This window comes from Aphelocoma coerulescens, chromosome 1A (assembly GCF_041296385.1).
Source record: "Aphelocoma coerulescens isolate FSJ_1873_10779 chromosome 1A, UR_Acoe_1.0, whole genome shotgun sequence".
NCBI classification, from domain to species: Eukaryota; Metazoa; Chordata; class Aves; order Passeriformes; family Corvidae; genus Aphelocoma; species Aphelocoma coerulescens.
Window position 1 is genome coordinate 244,313 of NC_091014.1, and position 13,857 is coordinate 258,169.

General features: G+C 54.1%; 1 long non-coding RNA gene across 1 annotated transcript; it reads left to right on the forward strand.

Moving 5' to 3' along the window:
- Positions 1 to 5,029: 5,029 nt before the first annotated feature.
- Positions 5,030 to 13,544, forward strand: LOC138120423 (uncharacterized). Its single transcript, XR_011155863.1, has 3 exons — positions 5,030 to 5,392; positions 8,804 to 10,850; positions 13,420 to 13,544. It is a non-coding gene; the product is annotated as an uncharacterized lncRNA (long non-coding RNA).
- Positions 13,545 to 13,857: the final 313 nt, after the last annotated feature.

Below are 13,857 nucleotides of genomic sequence, written 5' to 3' on the forward strand. Positions count from 1 at the left end.
GCCGGTGCTTTGAAGCATTCCCACGTTCCCAGTGCTGGCAGCCAGGCACCCACCTGCCCCTGTGGGACTGCCCAGGCCCTTCCTCAGTGCCACTCTTTGGAATGAGCTGGTTCTGCTGGGGCCTGTGTGTTTATTTGTCACCTGGGCTCCCTCCCAGCTACTGAACTCCTCTCAGGTGTATTCCTAGTTGCTGACATTCCTTTAAAACTACCGAATTCTTCTCTCAGGTCCCTGGCAAACGGGGCTTTGCAGCCTGGGGGAGTTATTGCAAAACGGGGTCTAGTGAAGTGCTCTGCAGGAGTGGTTGTGCACCTGAGTGGTCATTTAATTGTCTCCTCTAATGAGGGAAACGTGATTAAATGATGCCTTTTCCTGGCCTTAAAATCAAGAGTCATACACGGTTCGAAGGGGAAAAGGGATTTTACCTTGGTATTTATTTTAAGGATCCTTAGGTGCACACGTCCAGGTCATATGCATCGAGATGCACCCCGCCGAGTCTCTGTGTCCCCCCCTCTCCCCCAACATTAGGTGTAACATTATAGGTGTTACTAATTAGCATATCTATCAAAGATTCCCCAATGAGAGGCTCAAGTGAGCCCCCCTCCCCAAGGAACCTTCCCCTGGATGGTTCTATCTTGGTTTACAGAATGTGTTCTGGAGAGGACCGTGGGGTCTGGGGCACACTGATCCCTAGCTACGAAGCTTCTAAAATGTTGAGTCTCTCAGCTTGACAAACAAGTCCAAGAATGTAGGCAAAAAGCACTAGGAATACAGAATTTGTAAAAAGGTACAACAGGGGTATAAAAGAAAAGGCAAAAATCCTCATGGCATCACTAGCAATCTTGTGCCCGTTGCTGGGCAGTTTCAGCTCGTGTCTGTGCTATGTCATGGGTGTCTGTGTTCTGTAGTTTGTGTCCATCCTCTCCTGTGTCACAGGCCTTTGTTACATCTCGGTGCTTTATGGGCCTCGCTCTGGGCCGTAGCGGCAGCGGGGGTCTCTGCTCGCGTGCTTTCCCGGATCGGGCTCATTCCGGCATCTTTACAGTTTTGCTTTTGGAGACCAGGAGAAGTACACAAGATGTTCTCCTCCATCTTCCTTCTCACTTTTGGTAGTATCTTTTCTTTCATGGGCCATGGACTTCTCTATGAAGTGTATTAGACCCTCCTCACTGTGGTAGTTCCATAGGTTCCATTGCCTCAAAGCATATCGGGTCTAGAATTTATCTTCTGGAGAGTTATCTCAAGTCCTCGTGTCATCTTTGCTTCTATTTGGTGTGCTTACACTTGGAGCTGCCCTGCCCTGGCACGTAGAGTCGTGGCTGGGTTGAACAGTTGTAAAACTTTGTGGTTCATCTCTTGGCTGTGGGGTTTTGTGTAGAAAACTTATGGGCCTGGTGTATGGGGATAACTCCGAGCTGTCAGCTACTTGTAGACTGTCTCATGTTGTCTTGCAGGTCCCCGAGGCCGATTCTGATCCCTGCAGTCACCGATGCTACCGCTTTTCCCAGAATCTACCCTTCCACGTCAGGGAGCAGCAGTTGGAAGATGTGTTGAAGCGTCTTCATCGGTGGAGTGTTGTGAGTAAGGGCTGCAGTCAGTGTGTAAGCTGAAGAAGGGTGTCTGTCTGTGAGAGTGTGTGTCTGTCTGTGTCTGCGTGTGTCAGTCTGTGAGAGCGTGTGTGACTGGTTCTAACCTTGTGTGGGGGATTTTTGCCTTTCAGTTTTTTCAACTGATTTTTAACTTTATAATAAGAAAACAGCCAGCTGTGAGGTTTTTTTTCCCCCATCTGGGTTTTGTTTTTCCTTGGTCCCGTCCTGTCTGCGAGGTGATGTTCATCGCCAAGGTTTGGGTGCAGCCAAACAAACAGCCTCCCTAACAGGGTGGAGAGTACCCAGTGGAGGTTAGGAATACAGGGAAAAGGTGCACCAGCCCTCATACCACCCCTGACAGCACCATTTTCCCCCCACCAGCAGCACAGTGCAGCAACCCTGGAACCCTCACTGCAGCAGAGCTCAGTAACCCTGGTGCTGGGATAACCCTGGAACCCTCAGAGGAGGACAAGCCCCACACCAAAAAGTTAGGGATGACAGCTGCAGGCTGGAGAGTGACAGGTACGGGTTGAGGGCTGGGGCGTGTAGAGCAGGAGTGAGGGGTTCCAGGCAGCAATAGCAGTGAGGGGTATAAAGTAGAGGGGGTTAAAAGTTAGGGGATAAAGGGACAAAAGTCAGGGCATAGGTTGGGGGGTCAGGGAATCAAAGGTGAAAGTCCAGGGGTCGAAGGTCAAGGTGGTCAATGTCAAAGCACAGAGGTCACATGTAGAAGGTTGGGGCAAAGGTCACAGGGCTCAGGGGGGTCAAAGGTCCTGGGGTCAGGTGTCATGGGTCAAAAGGCAAGGGTCAAAGGGCTCAGGTTGGGGGGGTCAAAGGGCAGGGCTCAAGGTGTAAAGGTGGATGGTCAGGGGTCAGGGATCAAAGGTCAGGTTGTCAAGGAATGGGTCGAGGGGTCAAAGGTCAGGGGGGTAAAAGGTCAAGGCTCAGGATTAGAGGTTTCAGCATGATTTTCCATGGTGGTTCCAAGTGTGGGGACACGGGGTGTGGGGTCAGTGGCGCCGGGGGCGGGCAGGAGCCCCATGGGCAGTGGCCGGGAGCGGCGGGGACGTCTCCGTCCGGGTCGCGCCCCTCCACTCCCAGCAGAAGCCCCCCTGCGCTGTGCGGTGCCCGGCCGCACTCCTTGCCCTCCCTGCCGCTGCCTTCCCGCACTCCCACCGCACCCCCTGCTCCCCTCCAGCCCAGGGAAATGCAGGAAAACACAAAATCATCGAGGTGGAACAGTCACCGGAGCTGCCCGAGCCATCCCTCTGCCTGAAGGTGGCAGCTGCCCAGAGCCGGGAGCACCCAGCAGGATGCAGCTCCTCTTTCCCAGGAGCTGGAGGCAGGGTTTCCCAGGCAGGGGGAGCAGGGAGAATTTCAGCTCCCAGCAGCTCTCTGTGAGTGCTGGATGGACTCTGGGCTGAGCCAGGTGGGAGGTGTGGGTGGTGTTCATGTCCTCAGGAGCTGCTCGAATCCACCTTAAACTCCTGGAGTGGTCTGTGCTGGGAAGAACCTTACAGACCATCCTGTTCAGCCCCTTGCCATGGTCAGGGACACCTTCCTGGGGTGTCTGTGCCAGAGTGGTGGAATGGGCAGGACTTTTTCCCTGAGCCCAATCCCGGGCAATACTGGGGTTCCCATGGGAAGAAGCCTGAGAGCTGCATTTCCGGAGCTGGGAGCCTCCATGCCTGGGAGTGTTTCCAGTACCGCTCTTTGGTTTTTTCCATAACTGGGCATGATGTTTCTCCCCAGAGCAAGGTGGTTTTCCCTGGATTGTTGGGGTTACACACTGGCTGTTTGACAGCTCTGTTGTCTCTTTGTCCTGAATGGAAGAGCGAGGAACGGGAGATGCTCCCAACTGTCACAGGGATGTGGGAACAGCCCAGTTCCAGTGAGGAATGTGATGCCCAGCTTGTGGCGTGTGCCCTGAGATGGTCTTTCCTGTTGTTTTGTCCTTAGAGCCTGTTGGAGTGCTGGCCTGGATTTGGGAGGAGCCAAGTAGCCTGGAGCAGTGAGGTTTTTCCTGTCAGAAATCCATGCTGGGGATGTTTTCCCTGGCTGTCCCAAGGGGAAGGAACAGCTCTGGAGTTTTTGCAGCCACAGGCTGGGGATGCATCCCCTGAAAACCAGTTCAGGATCGTTCATCTGACTCTGTCCCTGACCTGTGGCTTCCAGGGAGCCTTCTGGTCTTCTGGATATTCCCAGGAGAGGATATTCCACCACCTGACTTTTAAGCCAGGAATTGCAAACCCAGTAAGTCAGTCACATTCTATGGGAGCTGCCCCAATGGTGGGATGGCAGAGGGCACAGCCCACGCTGCTGTTTGGGACATTCCCAGCTGGAACGGGAGCCAGCTGGGCATTTTGGAGCGCTGAGGCCACAAGGGCAGCCTTGAGTGGCATTCCCAGGCAATGCTGAGGCATCCCATGCCTGTGGCACGTGGCAACACATGCCTGATGTGGAGCAGAGAGAGGAAGGGAGAAATTCTGAGTTGATGGGAGGAATGGAATTGGGCTTTCCAGAATGGAATTGGTATAGGTGCTGATGGTATCATGGGGTGGCTTGGAAGGGACACAAAGACCCTCTGGGCTCTGTTTTCCCATCCCATGGCAAAGAACACATCCAAAACTGCCTCCTCACCCTCATGGAATGGCAATGGGTGTTGGGAGCTCTGGCAGGAGCACCTGGAGACCAGGTAAGAATAGCAATGGGATTGTTTTGGCTGCTGCTGGATGTGGTTTTCTCTTTGCAGGATGTTCCTCTGATCGATGTTTTCACAGTAGCTTGCTAGGCCTCATTTGAGGATAATTCCAAGAATTTGGAAGTAGTTGGAAAAGAGTGAGGACAAAAGGTGAACCTGATCCATTTCTAGTAATTCTGAACTTCTCTTGCAGCACCATTCTGGGGGAAAGCTGGTTAAAGGATAAAGATGCAGAGGAACAAGTGTTGTCAACCCCCCTGCCTCCCTGACAGAGCAAAGCTTTCTGCAATCCCAGTAAATCTCTTGGAGAAACTGTGGGATCACAAGGTTTCCTAGGAAAGGAAAACTAAGGACAGAGATGAGGAAAGAGGCTTCCAATTAATAATGATTTGATGGAGGTAGGAATGATTCTTGTATGTTTGATGCACCCCTTTTTATTCCTGGGATAATTTTAAATGATTTCTTTAAAAACTCATTTTGATTTGGGAATTCAAATTAGAGAGGAAGCGATGCAAAATAAATGCAGGGAGAGATCACAGAGTCATCCTGGAATGGCAGAATAGTTTGGGTGGGAAGGGACCTTAAGGATCACCTCATTCCATCCACAGGGTGCTCCAAGCCCCGGCCAGCCTGGCCTCAAACACTTCCAGGGATGGGGCAGCCACGATTTCCCTGGGTTTCCGAGCACAAGAGGAAATTTCCAGCAGGAAGTGAGGGGTTTCCTTTGCTCTGCCTGGCCCTAGCAGGGCTTTGGGAGGCAGAGGGTGTGGGAACAGGAGCTTTGTCCACTGCCTTGGGGGAGTCTCTGATGTCCCAAAACCCAGCCGAGCAAGTGGTTGTGGTTTAACATCCCGTTCAAAGGAGATGCCAGGCCAGGAACGGGAATGGACTGCAGAGCAGGGATGGTGCCCAGCAGAGGGGTGACCGTCCAGGGGGTCCCAGCAGTCCATCCCTGCTGGCCAGGTTTGGGATGAGCAGGTTGGTGACTGTCCCTGTGCTTGCTCTGCAGGATGAGGAAGCCAGGCCTGCTGAGGAGGAAGATGAGGAGGTGTGGGAGGATGGAGACAGCGGCCACCAAAGGCTGCGGAAGGCACAGATCCAGGTAGGAGACGTTGCCTTCCGAGGAGAGGGACTTGTCTGTCCCGTTGGAATTTGGGGCGTGAGGCCAGTGGAACAAAGGGTTTGATTCCATTTTCTTACTCGGGTTTTCACGTGCCTTAAGAGAGCTTTGTGAAAATGTCATTATCCCTGATTGAATCTCTGGAAAACAGGGATTGAAGCTTTCAGAAGGGGCCCAACCCTGCCTGCACGTATCCAAGTGCAGCCCCCACTCCCTGTTTTTGTGTACAGCTGGGATGAGACCTCAGCTGCTGCTACTTGCCCACTCACAAGTTGTGTAGCTCAGAGCCTCAGCCATGAAGGGCCAGGCTGTGTTTAAAACAGCCCAAGGTACCAGAGAGCTGAAGTAATTTCCTAGCAGGTAACTTGACTTGGAAGCTGCATTCTAAAATTTGTCCACATTTAATTTATGTCCCACGTGGAGACACCTAAAGAAGCAGAGGTGGGGTGTTCCTAAGAAAAGAACATCTAAATTCTTTGGTGGTAGAGGGCTTAAAATTAAAGTCTGAGTGGAGGTGCCTTTAGGACACTTTCATTCCAGTATCTGAATGGAATTTACATGAAGTATCCAAATCCTGACAAGCTTGTATGAACTCCAAAGCCTCTGCAAGTGTTTTACAGCCAGGGAAGGAGATAAGAGTCTGGAGTCTCTTCCCAAAACCTGGCTGCTGGTTTGTTTGGCCAGGCATAGGAATAATTGTGTATTCCCTGGGGCTGTCCTTATGGGGAGAGGTTTACTTATGTGCCCTGGGTTTATTCAGTGCCTCTTCAAAGTGATGGAAACTGATTTCATTGAAATGCCAGGGGTGCCAAATGTTTTCCCCAGCCCGAGCTCGGAGCCAGCCCAGTGGGAAGTGGTTTAATGGCCATTTTCCCACTCCCTCGGGGCAGCAGCACTGGAGCACTCGCACCCAGCCGTGCCCGAGGTGCCGAGTACTGGCAGGAGGCAAAGCCGGGGACGGGGCAGTAGGAGCTTGCAGTGCTCCTGGAATCGCAGAGCTGGAGCTGTGGGTTAGAACTCCCAGGAGCTGCTGCCTCACTCAAACCTCGTTTCAAGCTCCGCATCCCTCCTGCTCCCTTGGAATGATTGTTGCTTCTGTTGTTGCTCTTTCCCGATACATGATGATTATTATTGTAAATTCCCACTCCATTTCTTCCATAGCCCTTTGCTTCCCAGAGGTGGTGCTTTAGGCAAGCCCCTCCAGCCTGGGAAGGTGCTTTTGGCTCCGCACTCATTCCCAGTCCCCATGAGCAGCTGGACCTGTGCTGCCCCAGCAGGTGCCTTTCCTTCCTTCCTTCCCTGCTGCACTTTGGCTTTTCAAGGGCTCTCTGGGGGGCTGAGGGAGAAGTTCTTTGTCATTCCAGGGCAGCATAAGCCCTGATCCCACTAAAAGCAGGAGGAATCATTTCATCCTTGTTTTTGGATACACCTTTAGTGTTTTCTCTCTTTTGCTGACACTGTGTGGTGAAGCAGCAGCTCCCTGGAATAATTTTTATTTGTAAAACAGTGAATTCCCTGCTGGAATCCCAGTCACAGCCCCCCAGATCAATGTGCAGTTTAAGGCCTTACACCCTGACCAGGACAAGTTCCTGTCCTTAGACATGGAAAACAGGGGAGAACTCAGACTGGATTGGAGCCAGCATCCAGAATGGGGAAAGTGAGGCAGCGTGCTTGGAGAAGGCTGGGGCTGGTACAGGGGGTGTTCCCCGTTGGATGACACCCGTGTGGAGCCGATCCTTCTCTTCCTTTGTCCAAAGTCCGATGGCAAAGGAGTGAAGAACCCACAAGTGGGGCCTGGAAGGAAAACAGTTCTGTTAAAATTAGGCAAAGAATGCACTAAGTAAAAATGGACATCCTTTTTATGTGTGAAAGAAAGTAGGGGAAAAATGTTGAAAAAGAGTTCTTTTATTTGGTGCCACCTCTCATTTTTTTATGGATAAAGCCCTCTAGTGAGCAATCAGAACAGGAGTGGGAAAGCCAGGAGCCTTTGACTTCCACAGTGAACTTAATTTCCATGCTTAATTTTAACAATTTCCTCTCTCTCTCAGGACAGGAAAACCCACTTAACTTGTCCCATCTTTGCCAAAAGCTTTGGTGTTTGAGCAGCCAAACCCAAGGAGCTCTGGCCCCACCAGCCTGTACTGGAGGGCCCCTGGTCCTGCCCGTGGTGTGGGATGAATCCCCAGTTGTCCCCAGAGGGGGCTGCCCTGGTCCCTGCAGTGCCCAGCACCTGAGACAGAGAGAGCCCTGTCCAAAGGGGCCTTTGGCACCTTGTCAGGAATGTGGCAGCAGCCCCAGGAGCAGGCTGGAGGTGAGAACTGGGGCTGTGTTTGAGCCTGAGCAGGTCAGCTCAGTGTTTACCTGTGGGGGGAGCTTGGCCCCACACTCTGAGTTGAAGCGGGATCAGGGTGACAGATGCTGCATTTTGGGCACCCTGAGAGTTTCTCTCCCCCCTGGAGCTTTCCTGCAGGGATGGGGCAGGGCAGGGAGCAGAATTAACCCTGCACCTCCCGTGGACACTGCTGGCCTTTGTCTCTCTGTTGTGCCATCAGCCTGGGGGAATTTGCTGCTGCCACTGCCACCCCACCTGGGGGCTGCGTGCTCCTGGCAGCCCTTCCCAGCTCCACACCCGAGCTCCAGCGGTGCCTCCGGGCTGTGTTGGGAGCGTTTGCTGGGAATGGGCCTCATCCCTGGAGTATCCTTTCCTTCCAGAGTGGATGGACAGAGCTGCTGGGCTTGTCAGCTTCAGAGTTTGATTGCAAAAGTCACTGCAGGGAAGAATGACAAGGAGGTTTGTCAGAGTGGTGCTGTCAGACCCCACCTGCCAGTCTGTGCTTTGGGTTGGAGGTTGTTGTGTATTGGCCCTGCAGGCAAGGAATGTCCCCTTCCCACCTCAGCCCAGCAGCTCCCAAGGGCTCTTCCTGGAGTACTTATTCTTTGCTTCCCTTTGGGCTAACTTAATCTCCACCCTTCCATGAGCAATTCCTTGGCTTCTCCTGGAGAAAACCCCACGGCAGAGGCAGTCTGCAAAGGAGCCCAGAGCTGTGCTTGGAGCAGAGAGTGCTGAGAGCTGCGGGTGCCTCTGCTGCCCCAGGCTGGCAATATCCCCATGGAACAGACTGGGCAAATGGGATTAGAGGGAGCACAAGTCCCTTCAGGGAAGGGGTTTTCTCCTGTGCACATCAGGCACGGGGCAGGAAGGGAACTTTGGAAATCAGCTGATTTCCCCCAGAAAGCATCACTCACATCAGCATGGATGACATGACCTGTGCCCACCGCTCACCATGCACCCGGCCAGAATCAAGAGCAAAGGTTGGTTTGGGTGTGAGCACTTGAAATAACTTGGAAAGAGAAGCAATCACCTTTTGCTGCTTCTTTCTTTCTTTCTTGCAGATGCTGGGATTGCCTCTGGGCACGTGTGCTGAGCTCTCCCTGCAGGGAACCGTCAGGCCTTAACAGCTGTGAGGTTGTGTTCTTCTCAGTGGGGAACTGGAAATAATTATTAATTAATTAATTGCAGAAATGTCTTCTGAACCTTTCCCCTTTCCTGGTAGATCTTCTCTCTCTGCCTCTGAATTTACAGCTGTTCCCTGGTGTCATTGGCCCTGCCTGAATTCCTTGCAGCTCCTCACTGGGAAAACCTGGGGTGACTGAGAGGGGACACAAGAATTGTTTGTGTAGGAAAATGGGAGGGGATGTCGAGGGGAGCGAGGTGGCATTTTTGAGGGAAAAGCTGAGGTGATGTTTAGGAGAGAGAATGCACATTTTTGGGGCAGAAAAGAGTTAATATTGTAGAGGAAGGAAAATTTGGGGGGTAAAACTTGATGTAACCTGTAGGGGACAGAATGAATATTTTGGCATAGGCATAGAGGAGTAGACAAATAAGGAAAATTTTGGAGGCAAAGCGTGACAAAATCTCAAGAGCAGAGAATGATCACTTGGAGGGAAAAATGAGGTGATGAGTACTGAGCATGTGGGGAAAATCTGAGCTAATCTCTAGGGGAGAGCATGAACACACTGAGGTAACATGAGGGAATCAGTTGTGGGCAAGTAGGGAAACTTGTGTAAAAAGAACATTAAATAAGCTGTAGAAAGAACATGTTGAGGTAAAAATGAGGTCATCAGTAGTAGACAGATGGAAAACTTTGGTGGTAAATCTTGATAGAAGCTATGTGGTAGAAAGTAAATAAATATTGAAGGAAGAAGAGGGAATCAGTAGTGGACAGGTAGGGGAATTTTGGGGGGGTAAAACTTGAAATAATCTAGAGGTTGAGAATGAATATTTTGAGGTAAAAATGAGGTAATAAGTTGTGGACAGTTAAGGAAAATTTTGGGGGTCAAACTTGAGGTAATCTCTAGGGAGAGTATGACACACTGACATAAACTGAGGCAGTCACTGGGGCTAGGCAAGGAAATTTGGGGTGTAAAACGTGGGAAGATCTGTAGGGCAGAGAATGAACATATTGAGGAAGCAATGAGGTGACCAGTAGTCAAGAGGAGGTAGAATTTGGGGGGCAAACCCTGAGGTAATTATGGAGGAACAGTAAGTGTTTTTGAGAAAAAATCGGACCTAATTTGTAGGGGACAGAATGAACATTTTGGGGATAAGACAGACAGAACTTGCGTGGTTTTGGTTTTACAATCTGGTCAGTATACAGGGGACAAAATAGACATTTTGGTCATAAAATCCTAGTTAATCTGTAGAAGAAAGAACTCCTATTTTGAGGTAAAAAGGAGGTGATCAGAATTGGGCAGGTAGGGAAAATTGAGGGGGTAAAATGTGAGGTCATCTCTAGGAGAGAGCAGGAGCATCCTGAGGTAAACTGAGGGAATTGCTGTGGACAGGTGGGTAAATCTGGGGGGTAAAACTTGAGGGAATCTCCATGGTAGAAAAGGAGTATTTTGAAGTAAAAATGAAGTACTCCGTGGTGGAGAGGTACAGAAAATGTCGGGGGTAGAATCTGAGGTGATCTGTAGCAGAGAGAATGCACTTGATGGGGTAAACTGAGGTTTTATGGCCAGGTAGGGAAGTTCTGAGGGGTAAAAATTGAAAGTGTCTGTAGGGTAAAGAATGAGAATATTGAGGTGGAAATGAGGAAAGAGGTAGTGGACAGGTGGGGAAAGTTTTGGGGGCAAATCTTGTGGTAATCTCCAGAGCAGAGAAAGAATGCTTCCTTGTAAAAAATGAGGAACTCAGAAGGAGACAGATGGGGACATTTTGGGGGTAAAGTCTCAGGTCATCTCAAGGTGAGGGAAGGACTATTTGGAGGTGAACTCAGGACTCACTGTGTCCTCCTTCCTTGGCAGCAGCTGGCAGGGAAGGGAGAAGAGGCCTCAGGCTGGAGAGGGGCAGGAGAAAGGCACTGTGGGCAAAGGGACCTCCCTGGCATCCCCAGGGCACCTGTGGGGAACAGAGTGGACACTTTGGGAGCAAAGGGAGGTGATGGATTGTCCCTTTGGGAGATGCTGGGATTTAAATCATTCTATCCATTTGCCTGCTGACATTTCCCAGCCCAGGGGCTTTGGCTGCCAGGGCAGCACAAAGATTGTTCCCTGTGTGGTGCCCAGATTTGGGGTTAGGCTTTGCTAGTTCACATGAATTCTACCCAAAGCCCTGAATTGCCACTGGAATAGCCTCCTAGTGCCTCCTGGAGCATGGATATTCCCATGCAGAGCTGCCTATTTAACAGCAGGTGTCAGGAAGTAGCAGAGCTTCCAGGGAAGCTCAGCAGGGTCAGGGCAAGGACAGCTTCATGTTCCATAGAATTTGCTGTTTGTAACCCTCATCCCCCAGCCCCCCCCACCATGTCCCTGGGGCACCTGACAGAGTTCCCTGGAATTCAGCTGCCTGCACCCCCCGAGCTCGGGCTCCAGGTGATATTTGGAAGCAGGAGAAGGCGCTGGCCGGACGCGCTCCCAGCCCGTGCTGAGGCAGCCCCTGTGCCCATGGGAGGAGTTCTCTCCCTGCAGGAGCAATTTCATTGCAGAGCCTCTGGAAGTTCTTTTCCCTCAGGAAAGGGATGCACATCCCTGCCTTCAGGGCACCTGCAGTGTGAGCCACCTGTGAAAGCTTTCCATCAGTTGTGCAGTTCCAGCTGGTTCCCCAAAACCTGCCAACTCAATCCAAAGAGATTTCTCTGCCTCTGACCTTTCATTTGAAGGCATCTCTGAGGGCATTGCTTGGCATTTCATTGCTGTGGGGGAAGCTTGCCTTGGCTTTAACGCTGCTGAGGGATGATGTCCTCAGGCTGGAAGGGAAGGCATTTTGGGTGGCTGGGACATAGCTGGCAGGTGTGTGGGAGGTCGGCAGCGGGAATTGCTGTCTGAGCCCCTCTGCAAACAGCCCGTGCCGACATTCCCCGGTGCCAGCTGTTCCTTGGGGTATTTTTGGGGCGTCAGTGGGGTCTGTCGGGGCCGAAGCATCTCCGGGTGCCTGTTCAGAGCAGCCCCTGGCCGAGGGGCCGCCCTTTATCCATGTCCATCCCAGCGCTGCCCAGGCAGCCCAGTGCCCGTTCCCGGGATGTGTGTTTGGCATGCTGTGTGCCACAGGCAGGACACTGCAGGCACAGCTCCTCTCTGCAAATCCAAAGCACAAGAGCTGCTGGTTCCTTTCCTGGGGCTGCTGGCCTTCTCCCTCCCCCCGTTCCCTGCCAGCTGGGACACACAGAAGGAGCACCAAGGAACACTCCTGGCAATGAGCAGGAGTCACTGAGAGCTCTGTGCAGCTCTGGGCCACAAAAGCTGCCTCAGCCGCCACTGTGATTTTGGCCTGTGAACACTCACCTGCGGGAAATGCCCCTCTGCAGGCAGGAGCAGCTCTGACACTCTCCAGAACTTTGGCCATGGAGCAAGTGAACCCTCAGGACTTGCCTTGCTTCTTTCTCCCTGGAAAGGGACGTGGAATGAGCACCTTGACAGCTGTTGGGGAAATCCTGGAAAGGGCAGGAAATCAGGGCTATGGGAAGAGTTTTGTACTGTCCCCCAAGCGATCACCTGTGGTGTTCCATGATCAGGTGCTGGCCATGGAGCTCTGCCCTGTGGCCATGGCAGGGGCTGGGGTGTAAAGCAGCATTAGCATAAAAGAAGGAGCTGTATTTGCAAAGGAATTACCTTGCTGGCACTTGGCATTGCCATGCCAGGCAGGACATTGGCAGGAGCTGAGATTGGCTTGGTTGGAGCAGGGTGCTAAGAATGGCCAGGTGTGGGTTCAAGGCCCAGATGAGGCATTCACATAAGGGTTCGACTTGGTGCTCCTTGTGTATCCATTCCCACTCAGGAGATGCTGTGCTCTGGAAATAAAGAAGAAACAGTTTCCACTGGACTTTCAAAGCCAGAGGTTTTTGCACTGGAGAGTGCAAGGCGCAGAGAAAGTGGGGGGGGGCGGGGAAGGAGAGCATCAGGTACCGGCTGAGCGGCCCGAGCCCCGGCCCCAGAGCGGGCGCAGTCAGAGCAGGAGCGGCAGCAGCGGACTCGGCGCCAGCGCCCGGCCCGGGGGAGCGGCTCCTCCCGGCCGCGGCGCTGCAGCCGCGCTCGCTGGGCGGGAGGCCCCCGGGGGAGCGGCCCCGGGGCGGGGGGAGGCGGGCGCTGCTCTGCGCAGGGGGTGCGGCGGCCTCGGCAGCGCCGGGGCTGGGGGAGCTGCGCGTCCCCGCGGGGGCTGCGGGCGGGCCCGGGCCGGGAGCGCCGCCGCTCCGGTTCCGCCCCACGGGGCGGGCGGCGCTGCGGGAGCGGCGGCCTCTGGGGGTGCCGGGGCCAGCACGGGCGGTCCCCGTGCCCCGCCCGCTTCCAGGCGCGATCCAGCGCCTGCTCCGGGGAAGCGCCGCCCGCCCGGCACGGCCCCGGCTCCCCGCGGCCGCGGCGGGACCGTAGCCGGAGCTCCGGCGGGACCGCAGCCCCGCGCTGGCCGCAGCCGGAGCGGCAGCGCCGGGCTCGGCCCCAGCGCCAATCCCGGAGCGGCTTTTAACCAGCCGCGGCGATCCCGATCCCTAATGCCATCCCCAGTCCCACCTCAGTTCTCCGAGCCCGGGAGCCACACCCCGCCCGCCGAGGGACAAGCGGCTCGGCCCGGGACCCCCAGCAGACACCGACAGGACTCGGACCCGAATCCCCGGACCCCGTTCCCGGTCCCACCTCAGCGCCTCGGGCTCGGCGCAGCGCCGGGAGCAGCCCCCGGGGCCGGGCTCCGCACAGCGCTCCGAACGACGGTCCCGCCGCAGCCCGGGACGAGCAGAATGAGCATCCAGCGCACAAAGCGGAGCGGGCGCGGATCCGCCGGCATTTACAGGCGCGGGCGGGGCGGGGCGGGGCCGGCACAGGTGTGAAGGGCGGGGTCCGCACAGGTGCGCGGGGCCCCAGAGCGGCTGCGCGGGGCGGGGCCGAGGGGATTTAAGCCTCGGGAATCCGCCCCGCCACCATTTGCGCGCTCGGCGCTCGGTGGGAGAGGTTGCGGC